Source organism: Mobula hypostoma, chromosome 6 (assembly GCF_963921235.1).
Source record: "Mobula hypostoma chromosome 6, sMobHyp1.1, whole genome shotgun sequence".
Taxonomy (NCBI): domain Eukaryota; kingdom Metazoa; phylum Chordata; class Chondrichthyes; order Myliobatiformes; family Myliobatidae; genus Mobula; species Mobula hypostoma.
The window spans coordinates 42,335,125-42,353,444 of NC_086102.1; positions in this window are offsets into that span (position 1 = coordinate 42,335,125).

Consider the following 18,320-nt stretch of genomic DNA (forward strand, 5'->3'; position numbering starts at 1 on the left):
CAACACTTTTCACTTCCTCCACCAAAATAAATGCAACGTGATAACTAGTACCAAGAGGTTAAATTATTTTCAGATGAAAAGTTATTTAATAAAATTGGTTTGCCATTCTGTAATTCAGATTGTCAGTCTGCTGCTTTAATAGTGATGCCATCTGGTGGTTTTTCTGGGACTTTGGGTGATTGATAATTGAAAAGTAATAGGAAAATTATGCAGGAGCTTCTATAGAGAATTTACAGGCAAATCAATTTTCTTCATTTGTCACAATGACAATGATTGACTATCTACAGAGAATCTAGTGCAATGACCATATTTGCAATCAACTTTTGTCTTGAAAATCTTGAAAAATGGTTAAAAATATATTTCCTTCCATAAATGGACCTTGTTGTCCCAGGTGTTTGGTTTAAAGCCTATAAACACCAAGAGGTTAGTGAAACGTGCAGCATCTAAAGCAGTGGTGTTGACCATTTGTATGTCTGGGGTAGATTCAAATAAAGTTTCAATAAGTGAATAGAAAATGCCAAATGAATTGTAATTATATGTACTTTTGTCATCCCTTTTGGGAAAATGAATCATTATCCCATCTCTCCAAATTGAGTTTGATCATAAATCACAGGGAAAACAGGACAGTGTTGTGGAAATAGATTAAACAAATCATTTCCATTAAAAGAGAGGAAATTCTTCGTGGTTTGCATTTGATTATAGCAATCATACCAGAAATAAGAGATCATACCTGTCAAGACAAATTGCATAGATGAGGGATCATTTCCCTGTAAAAGAAAGGGTTGACTTGACAATCATGGTAGATTCAAGATTATGGTAAGAGTTTCATTGGGTAGACAGAGAGAAGATTTATTGTGAGGCAATCAAAAAATAAATGGGATTTATAAATACAAGAAAATAAATCCAATAGAGAATGTAGGCGAAACTTCTTTACACAAAGAAGATGTGGGAATTATTATGATAAAATGAAGTTGAGTCATGTACCAAAAGTGCATTTTAGGTGAAACTTAATTAAGCACATGAAGAGTAAATAAATATACAGAAATGTAAAATATAAACAGAAAATGCTAAAAGTTCTCAAGAGGTCAGGCAGCATCTGTGGAGAAAGAAATAGTTGAATGATCTGTTAACAATAGTGGGAAAAGCAAGAAATAAACAAGTTTTAAGAAAAAGTAAAAGGCATTTATTTCTGAATGAAAGTTGATAAAAATTGTTAGAAGCTTTCTTGCACATGTGAAAATACATCTCTACACGGTTAAATCACAATTCAATATAAAGATTTAAATATGCAAAGCTATATATTGCATTTTACCCATGCACTGTAATTTATTCTATTTCATATAATCCATTGAAATTCATCCACGTACAAAACATTTGAATTACTTGCTGCTAGCTAACGTGCTCTGAGAGTGGCATATAACCAAACCTTTATCATTTTATTTCTTAAATACAAACTGGGAGTTCAAACACGCTGAACACAAAAGATTCTGCAGATGCTGAAAATGCAAAGTAACACACAAAAATGCTGGAGGAATTCAGCAGATCAGGCAGCATCTATGGAAAGGATAAAACAATTGACGTTTCAGGCTGAGACCCTTCATCAGGACTCATCTTGTACATTAACTGTTCATTCTTTTTCATAGATGCTGCCTGACTGCTGAGTTTGTATATGTTACTCCAAACACACTAAAGATGTTAACACGAGGAAATCTGCAGATGCTGGAATTTCAAGCAACACACATAAAAGTTGCTGGTGAACGCAGCAGGCCAGGCAACATCTCTAGGAAGAGGTACAGTCGACGTCTCGGCCCGAAACTTCGACTGTACCTCTTCCTAGAGACGCTGCCTGGCCTGCTGCGTTCAGCAGCAACTTTTATGTGTGTTGCACTAAAGATGTTGATGTGAATGGAAATGGTTAGAAGCAAAAACTAGCAAAAAGCTGATCATCAGGTACCCAAGAATTGCAGTTATTCTCTGTCATCACTAGCTGTTCTCTACTCTTTTTTTAGTTCTTTTTCTTCTCACACCGCTACAAACATCAGCATTTTCATAAAATCTGTGTCAGGTTTATTATCACTGACATAGTCATAGTCATAGTCATAGTCATACTTCATTGATCCCGTGGGAAATTGGTTTTCGTTACAGTTGCACCATAAATAATTAAATAGTAATAAAACCATAAATAGTTAAATAATAATATGTGCATTATGCCAGGAAATAAGTCCAGGACCAGCCTATTGGCTCAGGGTGTCTGACCCTCCAAGGGAGGAGTTGTAAAGTTTGATGGCTACAGGCAGGAATGACTTCCTATGACGCTCTGTGTTGCATCTCGGAGGAATGAGTCTCTGGCTGAATGTACTCCTGTGCCCAACCAGTCCATTATGTAGTGGATGGGAGACATTGTCCAAGATGGCATGCAACTTGGACAGCATCATCTTTTCAGACACCACAGTCAGAGAGTCCAGTTCCATCCCCACAACATCACTGGCCTTACGAATTACATATAACCATATAACAATTACGGCATGGAAACAGGCCATCTCAGCCCTTTAATTCCATGCCAAACTCTTATCCTCACCTAGTCCCACTGACCTGCACTCAGCTCATAACCCTCCATTCCTTTCCTGTCCATATATCTATCCAATTTAACTTTAAATGACAACATCAAACCTGCCTCAACCACTTCTGCTGGAAGCTCGTTCCACACAGCTACCACTCTCTGAGTAAAGAAGTTCCCCCTCATGTTACCCCTAAACTTTTGCCCTTTAACTCTCAACTCATGTCCTCTTGTTTGAATCTCCCCCACTCTCAATGGAAAAAGCCTATCCACGTCAACTCTATCTATCCCCCTCATAATTTTAAATACCTATATCAAGTCCCCTCTCAACCTTCTATGCTCCAAAGAATAAAGACCCAACTTGTTCAACCTTTCTCTGTAACTTAGGAGATGAAACCCAGGGAACATTCTAGTAAATCTCCTCTGTACTCTCTCTATTTTATTGACATCTTTCCTATAATTCGGTGACCAGAACTGTACACAATACTCCAAATTTGGCCTTACCAATGCCTTATACAATTTCAACATTACATTCCAACTCCTAAACTCAATGCTCTGATTAATAAAGGTCAGCATACTAAAAGCTTTCTTCACCACCCTATCCACATGAGATTCCACCTTCAGGGAACTATGCACCATTATTCCTAGATCCCTACTGCATTCTTCAATGCCCTACCACTTACCATGCATGTCCTATTTTGAATAGTCCTACCAAAATGTAGCACCTCACATTTATCAGCATTAAACTCCATCTGCCATATTTCAGCCCACTCTTTTAAGTGGTCTAAATCTCTCTGCAAGCGTTGAAAACCTACTTCATTATCCACAACTACACCTATCTTAGTATCATCTGCATACTTACTAATCCAATTTACCACTCCATCATCCAGATCATTAATATATATGACAAACAACACTGGACCCAGTACAGACCCCTGAGGCACACCGCTAGACACGGTCCTCCAATTTGACACACAGTTATCCACTACTACTCTCTGGCGTCTCCCATCCAGCCACTGCTGAATCCATTTCACTACTTCGATATTAACACCTAACGATTGAACCTTCCTAACTAACCTTCCATGTGGAACCTTGTCAAAGGCCTTATTGAAGTCCATATAGACAACATCCACCACTTTACCCTCGTCAACTTTCCTAGTAATCTCATCAAAAAATTCAGTAATATTTGTCAAACGTGACCTTTCACGCACAAATCCATGTTGACTGTTCCTAATCAGACCCTGTCTATCCAGGTAATTATATATGCCATCTCTAAGAATACTTTCCATCAATTTACCCACCACTGACATCAAACTCACAGGCCGATAATTGCTAGGTTTACTCTTAGAACCCTTTTTAAACAATGGAACCACATGAGCAATACACCAATCCAGCACCATCCCCGTTTCTAATGACATTTGAAATATTTCTGTCAGAGCCCCTGCTATTTCTACACTAACTTCCCTCAAGGTCCTAGGGAATATCCTGTCCGGACCTGGAGGCTTATCCACTTTTATATTCCTTAAAAGCGCCAGTACTTCCTCTTCTTTTATCATCATACTTTCCATAACTACCCTTCTTGTTTCCCTTACTTTACACAATTCAATATCCCTCTCCTTAGTGAATACCGAAGAAAAGAAATTGTTCAAAATCTCCCCCATCTTTTTTGGCTCCGCACATAGCCATCCACTCTGATTCTCTAAGGGACCAATTTTATCCCTTGTTATCCTTTTGCTATTAATATAACTGTAGAAACCCTTTGGATTTATTTTCACCTTACTTGCCAAAGCAGCCTCATATCTTCTTTTAGCTTTTCTAATTTCTTTCTTGAGATTCTTTTTACATTCTTTATATTCCTCGAGCACATCATTTACTCCAAGCTGTCTGTATTTATTGTAGATCCCTCTGTTTTTCCGAACCAAGTTTCCAATATCCCTTGAAAACCATGGCTCTCTCAAACTTTTAACCTTTCCTTTTAACCTAACAGGAACATAAAGATCCTGTACCCTCAAAATTTTGCCTTTAAATGACCTCCATTTCTGTATTACATCCTTCCCATAAAACAAATTGTCCCAATCCACTCCTTCTAAATCCTTTCGCATCTCCTCAAAGTTAGTCTTTCTCCAATCAAAAATCTCAACCCTGGGTCCAGTCCTATCCTTCGCCATAATTATATTGCAACTAATGGTATTGTGATCTCTGGACCCGAAGTGCTCCCCAGTACATACCTCTGTCACCTGACCTATCTCATTCCCTAACAGGAGATTCAACACTGCCCCTTCTCTAGTTGATACCTCTATGTTTGCTACAAAAAACTATCTTGCACACATTTGACAAACTCCAAACCATCCAGCCCTTTTACAGAATGGGCTTCCCAGTCAATGTGTGGAAAATTAAAATCTCCCACAGTCACAACCTTGTGCTTACTATAAATATCTGCTATCTCCTTACAAATTTGCTCCTCCAATTCTTGCTCCCCATTAGGTGGTCTATAATACACCCCTATAAGCATCACTACACATTTCCCATTCCTCAATTCCACCCAAATAGCCTCCTTAGAGGAGTCCTCTAATCTATCCTGCCAAAACACCTCTTGCCCCTCCGATTCTATCACACCTGAAGCAACGAAATCCAGGAATATTTAGTTGCCAATCACACCCCTCCTGCAACCATGTTTCACTAATAGCTACAACATCATATTTCCAGGTATCAATCCATGCTCTAAGCTCACCCACCTTTCTTACAATGCTCCTAGCATTAAAATAGATGCATTTAAGAAACTCTCCACCTCTTACTCTCTGTTTATTCCTCATGGAGCAAACAACTTTGTTATCTTTTTCTTCCTTCTCCCCTACATCTTCAGTCTGTGTGCTCCCGTTCTCTGCCCCCTGCCTATCCTCCCTCACACACTGTCTACTAGCTTTCTCTATTTGTGAACTAACCTCCTCTCTCCTAGTCTCTTCAATTTGATTCCCACCCCCCAACCATTCTAGTTTAAACTCTCCTCAGTAGCCGTTGCAAATCTCCCCGCCAGGATATTGGTCCCCCTAAGATTCAAGTGTAACCCGTCCTTTTCGTACAGGTCACACCTGCACCTAAAGAGGTCCCAATTATCCAAAAACTTGAATCCCTGCCCCCTGCTCCAGTCCCTCAGCCACATATTTATCCTCCACCTCATTGCATTCCTACTCTCACTGTCGCGTGGCACAGGCAGTAATCCTGAGATTACTACCTTTGCAGTCCTTCTTCTCAACTCCCTTCCTAGCTCCCTATATTCTCTTTCAGGACCTCTTGCCTTTTCCTACCTGTGTCATTGGTACCTATATGTACCACGACCTCTGGCACCTCACTCTCCCACTTCAGGATATCTTGGACGCGATCAGAAACATCCTGGACCCTGGCACCAAGGAGGCAAACTACCATCCGGGTCTCCTGACTGTGTCCACAGAATCCCCTATTACTACTGCCTTCCTCTTCCTTTCCCTACCCTTCTGAGCTATAGGGCCGGACTCTGTGCCGGAGGCACGGCCACTGTTGCTTCCCACAGGTAAGCTGCCCCCCCCAACAGTACTCAAACATCAGTCGTGAAATTTACTATTTTGTGACAGCATTACAGTGCAAGACACAAAAAAGGGGAATAGCAAAGTAGTATTCATGGGTTCATGGACCATTCAGAAATCTGACGGCAGAAGTGAAGAAGTTATTCCTAAACTATTGAGTGTGGATCTTTAGAGTCCTAAACTTCCTTCCCAAAGGTAGTAATGAGAAAAGGGCATATCTTGGACAGCGAGCATCCTTAATGATATTTGCTGCTTTCTTGAGGCACTGCCTTTTGAGGATGTCCTAGGTGGTAGACAGGCTTATAGCTGGTTAAATCTAAAACTTTCTGCAGCATCTTTCAGTCCGACACATTGGAGCCCCCAAACCCGGCACTGATGCTATCAGTCAGAATGCTCTCCACTATACATCTGTACAGATTTGATAGTCTTTGTTGACGTACATAATCTTCTCAAACCCCTTCTTCAAGACCTCTCAAGGTCTTGCAAGCCATTCTGACACATTGGTGATAAAAATAAAATTTGTATTGTTTTCTTCATTCACAGCATAGCTTATGTATTTTCATTTTCTTAATGCTCTGAGATGTGTTAACTGTTACTTGTATTAAAAAAAACTTTCTGGTTAATTTTCAAAGCCCATTTTCATGAAGAGGTGAGGTAAATATTGATTAGTGGCTAAGGAAGCAAAATTCATGAGGGGAACTTTCAAACTTCAAGGAGCAGGCAGCCTGAACAGCTTGGGTCTGGCCTCAAGAACAAATTAGTAGTTTTCTTTTAAGTGTGGAAAGAGCTACATAATTTAAAGATAAGGAACCAAAAATAAAGGTGAAGGAAATGCTTGAAACCTTCAGGAGGTGGATTAAAGAGGGGGAAAGTGTTTCTTTTAAATTTATTGCAGTAGTCTGAGTAGCTAATGGTGACAATATAATAAATAATCTTAGTGTTGGTAGAATAATTCTGAAATTATAAAATACTAATCTTAAAATCCTTAGGAAAAAGAAATACTTTTACTGACAAAAAATTGTTCTCATGCCCACACAACCAGAATACATATGAAAACACATCTTAAATTAGTAAATATAAGAAACTGAATTTTCTCTGATGGAAGTACTTTCCACATTAAATAGGAAGCCCCATTACTCTACTCAAAGATGTGCATGATGAGATCGGAATATCAAATATACCTCATCATATGTCAAACATTAGACAAAATCAAGCTTATGGCATTTACATCCAACCTTTGCACAGGCAAGTCCCCCAATAAACTGTAGAAAAAAGCATCTGAAAAACTCTGAAAATTAATTTCGTACATCTGCTTTTTTTCTTGTGTGTTCATTCTGTATTCTACACAATACCATTTACAGTGCATCTGTCCCTCATCATTTTCTTTGTTCTACTTTAAAAATAATTAAATTAGTGTATTTGTTTTTCTAATGTCTGCTTAATATCAAATCTGGTTAATTTAATTAATGAATTGAATGGGGATGAGAAGTACATTCTTCTAGATCTACGTCTTCAAAATAGAAACAGCTTAAGAATGCACAAAGCACAAAATAATAAGCCTAGCAGTCTGAGTAACAACAATAGATTTTTAAAGAAAAAAATGGAACTTAAGAATGGAATAGTGCTCCTTATATATAATTGTCTAATTTATCTTTTTGCACAATGCAAAGGACCAAATAACTTTTCAAAGCTGAGACAAATCTTGGATGGATTTAGGATTATTTGAAGCTAGGCCTTGTGAAATCTGAAGCATGGCCAACCAGTTTGCTGGGCACTCTGCAGTGGTCTAGGGACAGCCTGGATGGTCTTGGGATTTTCTGAAAGCCAGGTAAGGTGGGGGGAGGAGTGTGCACTGTGGGGTGGATGCTTTGGGCTTTGCCAAGTGGACGTCGGGAGGAAAAGCAGATAAGAGAATGGAAGCTGGAAATAATTATTACTGGGTGGACGGGCAGATGATGTTTACAACACAATGCCTGGTTGAGAGGTAACTTGCTTGGCTGGATGCATTCCTGTTCATCTCAGTCGTACAAGGTAGTAACTTATTCCAAGAACTAGCCTTTCCCTCCTCCTTCCATATTCCAGTGTCCTGGAATCCTAGACTCAATGTGTTCAAAATGACATAATTAAATGAAAAGCTGACAACACAACCTCATCAAAAGAAGTCAGCAACCCTGGAACATCTAGACAGCAAAGAAACATACACCAGGATGCTCTTTATCGACTACAGCTCGGGATTAAATACTATCATTCCCTACTCAATAAGCTTCAAGACCTTGGCCTCAATGCCTCCTTGTGCAATTGGATCCTTGATTCCTTTACTTGCAGACCCCAGTCAGTTCATCTCCTCCACAATCTCCATCAACACAGGTGCATCACAAGACTGTGTGCTTCGCCCCCTGCTCTTCTTATGACTGTTCGGCAAAGTACAGGTCCAATGCCATATTTAAATTTGCTGATGACACCACTGCTGTTGATCAAATCAAAGGTGGTGATGAATGAGTACATTGGAGGGAGCTTGAAAATCTGGCTGAGTGGTGCACAACAAACACCGCTCACTCAATGTCAGCAAGACCAAGGAGCTGACTGTTGACTTCAGGAGGAGGAACCCAGAGGTCCATGAGCCAGTCCTCATCAGTGGATCAGAGGTGGAGAGGGTCAGAAACTTTAAATTCCTCAGTGTAATCATTTCAGAGGACCTGCACATACAATAAGTGAAATTACAAAGAAAGCACAGCAGCACTTTTGCTTCCTTAGAAGTTTGCAAAGATTCAGCACTTTGACAGATTTCTATAGATGTGTGGTGGAGAGAATATTGACTTGTTAATTCATAGCCTGGTATTAAAACAACAATGCCCTTGAATAGAAAAACCTATTAAAAAGCACTGGATATGGCCCAGAACATCACGGGTAAAGCCTTCCCCTCCATTGAATACGTTTACATGGTGCGCTGTCACAGGAAAGCAACATCCATCATCAGAGACCCCACTACTTAGGTAATGCTCGCTTCTTGCTGTTGCCATCAGGATGAAAGTACAGGATCCTCAGGATTCACACTACTAGGATCAGGAATAGTCTTACCCCTCATCTGTCAGGCTTGTGAGCTAGTGGGGATAACTTCATTCAAATTCATTTCACTTGCCCCATCACTGAACCATTCCCATAACCTGTGGACTCACTTTCAATAACTCTTCCTCTCATGTTCTCGATACTTATAGCTTATGTATTTATTATTGGCTGGCTGGTGGCATAGTAGCATCAGCGCTGGACTTCGGAGCAGAGGCTCCCGAGTTCAAATCCAGCCGGCTCTCTTGCACGCTTTCCATCCATGCTGGGTTGACCGTCGAGCTAGCAACTCGGCTTTGTAAAAATAAGAAAGCCTGCTAAAAAAAAAACGCTGTCATGACGGCATCCCAATGACTCCACTCGGAGTAAAGGCCTTTCCTCCTATTATTATTATTTATTATTATGATTTCTTTATTTTTGTATTTGCCCTGTTTGCTGTCTTTTGCACATTGGTAGTTTGTTTGCCCTGTTGGACGCTGACTTTCATTGACTCTGTCTTGGTCCTTTGACTCACTGAACATACCTGCAAGAAACCAAATCTCAGGCTTGTATATAGTGACGTGTAGTATATGTACTTTGATAATAAATTTACTTTGAACTTTGACTAGTTACCCACGCTCAGGCCCTGCTTCTATTAGACTATAAATGTACTGGTTAGGGATCAAGTTTCCTGCATTTTTAATTTTAATCTCTCAACTCTGCTCCTTCAGTGCCTGTGCCTGTTTGGGTGGAAACTACAGAATGAATGTTTTCAAGATACAGATTTGATTGGGCTGCATAATTAACTGATGTGAAACCATTGTAAAGAACAACAAGCATTTTTCGAGCTTCAGGATGAAGTGATGCTTGCTTGGCCAAATACAGTCTAGTCTAACATATTTAAAATTCATCTTATCTTTGAATCATCCATATTCTTAGAAGTTATGAACAACATACACATTATGCAATTTCAGACTGATCTTATTACTTTCATTAAACATTTTAGATTGAAGTAATTAATATTATTTTTGATTGTGTGAAGTTTTCACATTCTGCAAAATGTCCTCATGTGCCTCTAGGTTAAAAGTCATCAAAAGAGCAGTGCAGGCTTGTAATAACCAAAAGAGCATTGGAAAAAATATTAATTAAATCTTAGATGTCGTCAACAGAAATATGAGTGCAACTTATCGGGTGACATGTAAGTAGTTGCACGCAGTTGGATATAACAACTATTCCAAATATAAATGCCTCCAGTCTCCTCATAACACCAACTGCACCCATGGAAAAAAAAATTGGCAGTAATACAAAGGTCTCAAGTTGTTAGAGCTTAATCTGGATGTGTGATCCAGGGGAACTTGTTTGCAGCACATAGCACATCCCAAATTAAAAGTATTGAGAGTGATGGGGAGGTTATCATCTTTTCATCACACTAGCTTTGGGTCTTTAGTTTCTGAGTATGCTTATTATAAGCACAACATCCCTTCAGCCCTGTTCCAGTGCTCAGTGCTAAATGAGAATGATGAAACATTATCTCTGTCTTTAATCCACAACTATTAAGATTCTCATTTTTGCACAGCTGAATTATTCATCAAATTCTTCACACAATTTCTGTCAACATGTTTATATCATGTCCATAGCTGTATAAAATAATAGTAAAACAGAGATGGTTTAATGTAATTCCCAGCTTTAGTAATGGCATGCACGACAGATATTTTCCAGGAATTACGTATCTTTTATATAACTTTTGAATTAATATGTTTGCATGCTAACCATGTCCTCAATATTAAGCTCTTCTCTCCTTGAAAATCGGTGGAGGAGGGTTGAAAGAATGTTGAAAATTTTAAATAAAAAGAGAGCAAGTTCATCAACTATCAGTGTGAGATCAGTCTTTACCTTTCTGATAGAGGGAGATTTATGTCCTGCAATAGATCATCTTTTGATAGATGCATTACTTCATTAACATATTCATATCAAACTCCCTCAACGCAATTTGGAGCCTGACTTAAAATTAAAATTTGTGACAATATTTCCTCACAACTTGCAAAACTGTGAAAATCCCTTCTCCCCAACAGTGCAGGCAGGCAAGAGTATTCAGGTTTCTGTGCTTGCTATCTTGTTACTGGGCAAAAAGTGGCAGAGACCATGCCAATAGCTTTGACGTTACCTCTGCAACCCCTGCTTTGCTGGCCTTCCCCTTACTTCAGTGCTACCATATTTCCCTCCTTTTACTAATGCACTACCTTGCTTCACTGCAGGCACCATACACCATGCCTACTCAAAAATAGTAAAGCTATGAACACTCTATGTCATTAATTACTTTAAATTGTAAAGGCTGCATTTTTGATCTATTGTGAATGGCCAATGGAATACACCTCCATGGTTATCTGGACCAACGTAACATTTAAATATATTGTTTGTGATATATACAGTAGAAAACTGCATATTGAGCTTTTATATCTATTTTGCAATTTGCATAATTTTCTTTTCTTCAGGACTATCAAAGAGATATTTGCACATGCTGAAGAATAGTGTTCCTCCTCAGGTAATGAACACTCAATTTATGAACAGTCTGTACATACAATCAAAGCTTAAAGTAAATTTATTATGAAAGTACAGATATGTCACCATACACAACACTGAGATTCATTTTCTTGTGGGCATACTCAATAAATCGATAGCATAATGACCATAACAGAATCAATGAAAAACCGTCCAACTAGGGCGTTCATCCAGAGTGCAGAAGACAACAAGCTGTGCAAATACAAAAAGAAGAAATAGTAATAATAAATAAATAAACAATAAATATCAAAATCATGATATGAAGAATCCTTGAAAGTGAGTCCATTGGTTGTGGGAACATCTCAATGATGAGGCAAGTGAAGTTTAGTGAAGTCATCCTGTTTGGTTCAAGAACTTGATAGTTGAGGGGTAGTAATTGTTCTTGAACCTGGTGGTGTGAGTCATGAGGCTCCTGCACCTTCTTCCTGATGGCAGCAGTGAGAAGAGAGCATGTCCTGTGTTGTGGGGGCCTCTGATGATGGATGCTGCTTTCCTGTGGAAATGCTCCATGTAGTTGTGCTCAATGGTTCGGAGGACTTTACCCATGATGGACTGGGCCGTATCCACATATTTTGCAGGACTGGGAGACTGGTGGGGTGGATCTAGTGGCTACTACCAGCATCTTCTGCTGAGTGGAGAGAGGACATATCCACATACCTTCTCTTCACCTTCCCGTCCCCCCACCACTAACCCCCACCTACTGGGGACTGGGTCAAGCCAAGCTGGGCTGGAAGCACTGTGCAGACTCACTGAGTTCAGTAAGGCTGACTGGCACCTGACCTTCCTGCGCCTGCTCGCTCTCACATCACGGCTGTTTCTGGGATCCGCTCCCATACACTGCTTTTGTTCATTTCCAACTGATAAGCAGTTCTTCGGAATGGAACCCTGCCGTAACCTGGGAAACACCTGCATACAACAATATGTTAAGAAGTCACTTTCTTCCATGCATCTTGTGTGTTCGTGTAAAATTAAACAATCCGAAGTATGTAGCCTCAGCTACACACCTGGACACATACTTTCATGAGTTCAGTGTCACTGACCTACAGAAGTATTCTGGCCACTTAAATAGACTCTGTTGAAAATAACCCTTTGTATCACATTTGCAGAATAAATTACATTCGTCCATTAGGAGGGATTAGAATATGGAATTTAGATTCAGTTTCACATTCCTCCTCTATCTAAAATTTGAAAGAAGCAATCCCATAATGGAGACTTATGGTGGAATGCCTGGTATGATAAAGATGCGGAGCTATTAGATCTCGAAGGAGATCCGGGCACTTGGCAGAATTTCTCACCCTCCTAGCACGGAGCTAGGATTCACACATTCAGAAGAATGCACACGAAAATAGAAGACACAAGAGATACTGTAGATGCTGGAAATCTTGAGCAACACTGCTGGAGGAAATCCAGTTTGACCTACTGATTTCCTCCACCGTTTCATGTGTCCGTTACTCATCAAATCTGAAGCAGGCCCCACCATTCCATAGCTTATCTACCCCGAGCCTCAATTCCTATTTCATCCCACCTGACTGCTTATAAAATTAGACAAAAAGAATGCCCAGGTCAGGTTTAACTTGTCCATGGTCCTCACCACATTCTGCACACTTACCAATTACAGTGGTAAAATACCAGTCAACCTCAGGACCAGGTTACCATGGCAATCGCACAACATGACATGGCCTACAATTGACGGCTGGGCCCAAGTGGTAGCACATGAGGCCTAAATCTTTAAGTGGTATTTGTGAATATGAAAAGAAAATAGTTGAAAGCAAATTAGGTATTAAGTTTGAATTTAAAACACAGATAAATTCAGGAAACTAAACCCTATCTTTTAACTCTGGAAAAACAAATATTTTTAATGAATTAAATAATGATATACTAGCCATCCGTGCTGACTGGATGCAGTCAGTGGTTTACTCAACAATCACTGGTTGGGGTAAAAATAATCCAGCCCATTATATTGATAATTAATAAGAAGAATATATTCAAATATATCATAAGTAGGCCATAGCAATTAGGTTGTTTTGGAAGTTCTAGTACACCCAGTGGTAAGGTTTGGGGCCCCACTAAAAGAACATTGCATTTTTCATTCTTGTAAATACACTGCTTGGGAACAAGGCCTAGACCCAGCTTCGTGTGCGTTGGTAAGATTGGGGGAAGAGCGAAAAGGATTACAAGAAGGAGGTCCAACAGTAAAAGACTGAATAAGGCCAGGAATTGGTATGCATTGATTGACGGTTTCCTTATGGGACAGAGGTGGGATGAGAGGGGGAGAATGATCAAAGGATTGGAAATAAATGGAGTGGGGGGGGGATAGAATGGGATCTGGAAGGCACTAGTACCTTGGTGTGAAGTAATAGTCAATCTCACCTTGGTGGAGCTCCAGTTCAACACTGCATCTAAATGTCCTTGGAGTGCCCGAAGGAAATCCTGCCAAGTTCACAGGAGTGGATTGTGAGTAAAGAGGCTCATCAGATTTGCGGAGGGGAATGATTCGAACCTGTCCTCTGCTTTAGAAATAACAAATTTTCAGATGTGTCAATCTGATAAAAAATTAATTGTTTTCTCCTTGAAAATAAACACATTTCTAGATCGATGACCCAGTAGAATTGTTTATAGACTCATTCAGCATGGAAACTGGCCCTTTATACCATTGAGTCAGGGCTGACCATCAACCAGCCATTTTCACCAATCATTGGGTAATCCCATTCCATTTTCCCCGCATTGCTGACATCTTCCCCCAGATTCTACTATCCGCTAATGCACTCGGAGCAACTTACTGTGGCTAATTAATTTAACACTCCACATATCTAAGAGATGCAGGAGAAAACTGGACTACCGGGAGGGAACCCAACAGTCACAGTGTGAACATGCAGACTGTACAGAGGTAAACACCAGAGGTTTATGCACAAAACATTGTGAAAGCAACAGAGGTAGACAAGTCTTCCTCTGAATGGTGGATCTACTCAATTTGAATTACCTGTGACCAGCAGATTCGTAACTTTTCAAGGTGAATTTGAATAAGTTCAATCCATCATTTTTCACTATAGTTTAGAAGTAATGTGCAGGCATAAAAGGGTTAACACAAAAGGCTATTAATTTGCTTTTTTTTTTCCTTCCAGTAATATTCTCATTGCCATCCCCTCCGTGGAAACGAGAGGCTCTGTTTGTGTAATCTGGCCCAATGCATGGAAAGTGTGAATTTCCAGAAAATTAAAACTGCAGGTCAGGGGGAATATAAAGGGAAATGGAGGTCAGAGATTTTCATGGCTCAAAGCTTGTGACGCATTCAGACTTCACTGGCGTTCTCTTCACAGCACATCAACGTTTACAGCCAAGGGGCTGGAGGTCCTATCCATCAGCCAACGAGTGAACTCATCTCTCTGGGGGGAGGAGGGGGGACATGATGTGAATGGACCCTGATGGTTAGCCTGTGCCAGCATTTGTCATTAGTGTTAATACCAGATAGTACTGTACTCCAAAAATACTGGGCTAAAATATCACTAGTTAGTGTCTTTTTCAATCTCTGCAACAAGCCTTAAATTGCTTTGTGATTTGAAATCAGTTTGTTCTCGATTCTTCTGTGGGTCTGACTTTGCTTTACATTTCTTTTTGCAGCTGCTTGGAGAATAAGAATGATCCTTCCGACCTAATTCCATTTTAAATATTTTTAGAGAGGCAAGAATTATCACAGGATTTGTGAACTGCAAATAGCAAGTAAGATAATTGCATTCCATTATTCTGTCATGATATCACTATTTAAGGGCACATATTTTGCGAATATACATCTGTTTACATGACCAATGTGTTTATTTTCATCTGTATGCAAATACATAGCTAGACTACATAGTCCACAGGAACATGCTTCACAGACGTGTTTTAGGCAATGGAGAGCTGTGGAAAGCTAATTGAAATGCAATTAAAGCAACACACACAAAAAATGCTGGTGGAATGCAGCAGGCCAGGGAGCATCTCTAGGAAGAGGTACAGTCAACATTTCGGGCCGGGACCCTTCGTCAGGACTAACTGAAAGAAGAGATAGTACGAGATTTGAAAGTAGGAGGGGGAGGGGGAGATCTGAAATGATAGGAGGAGACAGGAGGGGAGGGTTGGAGCCAAGAGCTGGAAAGTTGATTGGTAAAAGGGATACCAGACTGGAGAAGGGAGAGGATCATAGGACGGGAAGCCTGGGGAGAGAGAGGAGGGGGAGGGGAGCCCAGAGGGTGGAGAGCAGGCAAGGAGTTACAGTGACAGGGACAGAGGGAAGAAAAAGAAAGAGAGAGAGAGAGAGAGAGAGAGAGAGAGAGAGAGGGGGGGGGAATATAATATATACAAAATAAATAAATAAATAAATAAATAAATAAATAAGGGATGGGGTGTGAAGGGGAGGAGGGGCATTAATGGAAGTTAGAGAAGTCAATATTCATGCCATCAGGTTGGAGGCTACCCAGACGGAATATAAGGTGTTGTTCCTCCAACCTGAGTGTGGCTTCATCTTGACAGTAGAGGAGGCCGTGGATAGACATGTCAGAATGGGAATGGGATGTGGAATTAAAATGTGCGGCCACTGGGAGATACTGCTTTCTCTGGTGGACAGAGAGTAGCTGTTCAGTGAAATGGTCTCCCAGCCTGCATTGGGTCTCGCCAATATATAGAAGGCCACATCGGGAGTACCGAACGCAGTATATCACCCCAGCCGACTCACAGGTGAAGTGTCGCCTCACCTGGAAGGACTGTCTGGGGCCCTGAATGGTGGTGAGGGAGGAAGTGTAAGGGCATGTGTAGCACTTGTTCCGCTTACAAGGATAAGTGCCGGGAGGGAGATCACGTGGGAAGGGATGGGGGGGACGAATGGACAAGGGAGTCGCGTAGGGAGCGATCCCTGCAGAAAGCAGAAAGTGGGGGGAGGGAAAGATGTGCTTGGTGATGGGAACCCGTTGGAGGTGGCGGAAGTTATGGAGAATTATGTTTTGGACCCGGAGGCTGGTGAGGGGGTAGGTGAGGACAAGGGGAGCTCTGTTCCTAGTGGGGTGGCTGGAGGATGGGGTGAGAGCAAACATGCGTGAAATGGGAGAGATGCGTTTGAGAGCAGAGTTGATGGTGGAGGAAGGGAAGCCTCTTTCTTTAAAAAAAAGACATCTCCTTCGTCCTGGAATGAAAAACCTCATCCTGAGAGCAGATGCGGCGAAGATGGAGGAATTGCGAGAAGGGGATGGCATTTTTGCAAGAGACAGGGTGGGAAGAGGAATAGTCCAGGTAGCTGTCAGAGTCCGTAGGCTTATGGTACACATCAGTAGATAAGCTGTCTCCAGAGGTAGAGACAGTAAGATCAAGAAAGGGGAGGGAGGTGACAGAAATGGACCAGGTAAACTTGAGGGAAGAGTGGAGGCAAAGTTAGTGAAGTCAACGAGCTCAGTATGTGTGCAGGAAGCAGCGCCAATGCAGTCGTTGATGTAGCGAAGGAAAAGAGGGGGACAGATACCAGTATGGGCTTGGAATATGGATTGTTCCACAAAGCCAATGAAGAAGCAGGCATAGCTGGGACCCATAGGGTGCCCATGGCTACACCTTTAGTTTGGAGGGAGTGGGAGGAGCCAAAGGAGAAATTTTTAAGAGTAAGGACTAATTCAGCTAGACAGAGGAGAGTGGTGGTAGAGGGGAACTGGTTAGGTGTGGAATCCAAAAAGCAGTGGAGAGCTTTGAGACCTTCCTGTTGGGGGTGGAGGTATATAGGGACTGAACATGCATGGTGAAAATAAAGCGGTGGGGGCCAGGGAACTTAAAAATCATTGAAAAAATTCAGAGCGTGAGAAGTGTCACGAACATAGGTCGGAAGGGATTGAACAAGGGGTGATAAAACAGTGTCGAGGTATGCAGAAACGAGTTCGGTGGGGCAGGAGCAAGCTGAGACAATAGGTCTGCCAGGACAGGCAGGTTTGTGGATCTTGGGTAGGAGGTAGAAACGGGAAGTGCAGGGTGTGGGAACTATAAGGTTGGTAGCAGTGGATGGGAGATCCCCTGAGCGGATAAAGTCGGTGATGGTGTAGGAGACAATGGCCTGGTGCTCCTTAGTGGGGTCATGATCGAGGGGTAAATAAGAGGAGGTATCCGCGAGTTGACGCTGTGCCTCAGCAAGGTAGAGGTCAGTGCGTCAGACTACAACAGCACCGCCCTTATCAGCGGGTTTTTCACACCCTATCCCTTATTTATTTATTTTATATATTTTATATTTTCTCCCCTTTTTTTCTCTCTTTCTTTTCTCTCCTTCTGTCCTTCTCACTGTAACTCCTTGCCTGCTCCCCTCCCCCCTTCTTTCTCTCCCCAGGCTTCCTGTCCCATAATCCTCTCCCTTCTCCAGTCTGGTATCCCTTTTGCCAATCAACTTTCCAGCTCTTAGATCCCCCCTCCCCCCCCCATCTTCTCCTATCATTTCAGATCTCCCCCTCCCCCTCCCACTTTCAAATCTCTTACTAGCTCTTCTTTCAGTTAGTCCTGACGAAGGGTCCCGGCCCGAAACGTCGACTGTACCTCTTCCTATAGATGCTGCCTGGCCTGCTGTGTTCACCAGCATTTTTTTGTGTGTGTTGCTTGAATTTCCAGCT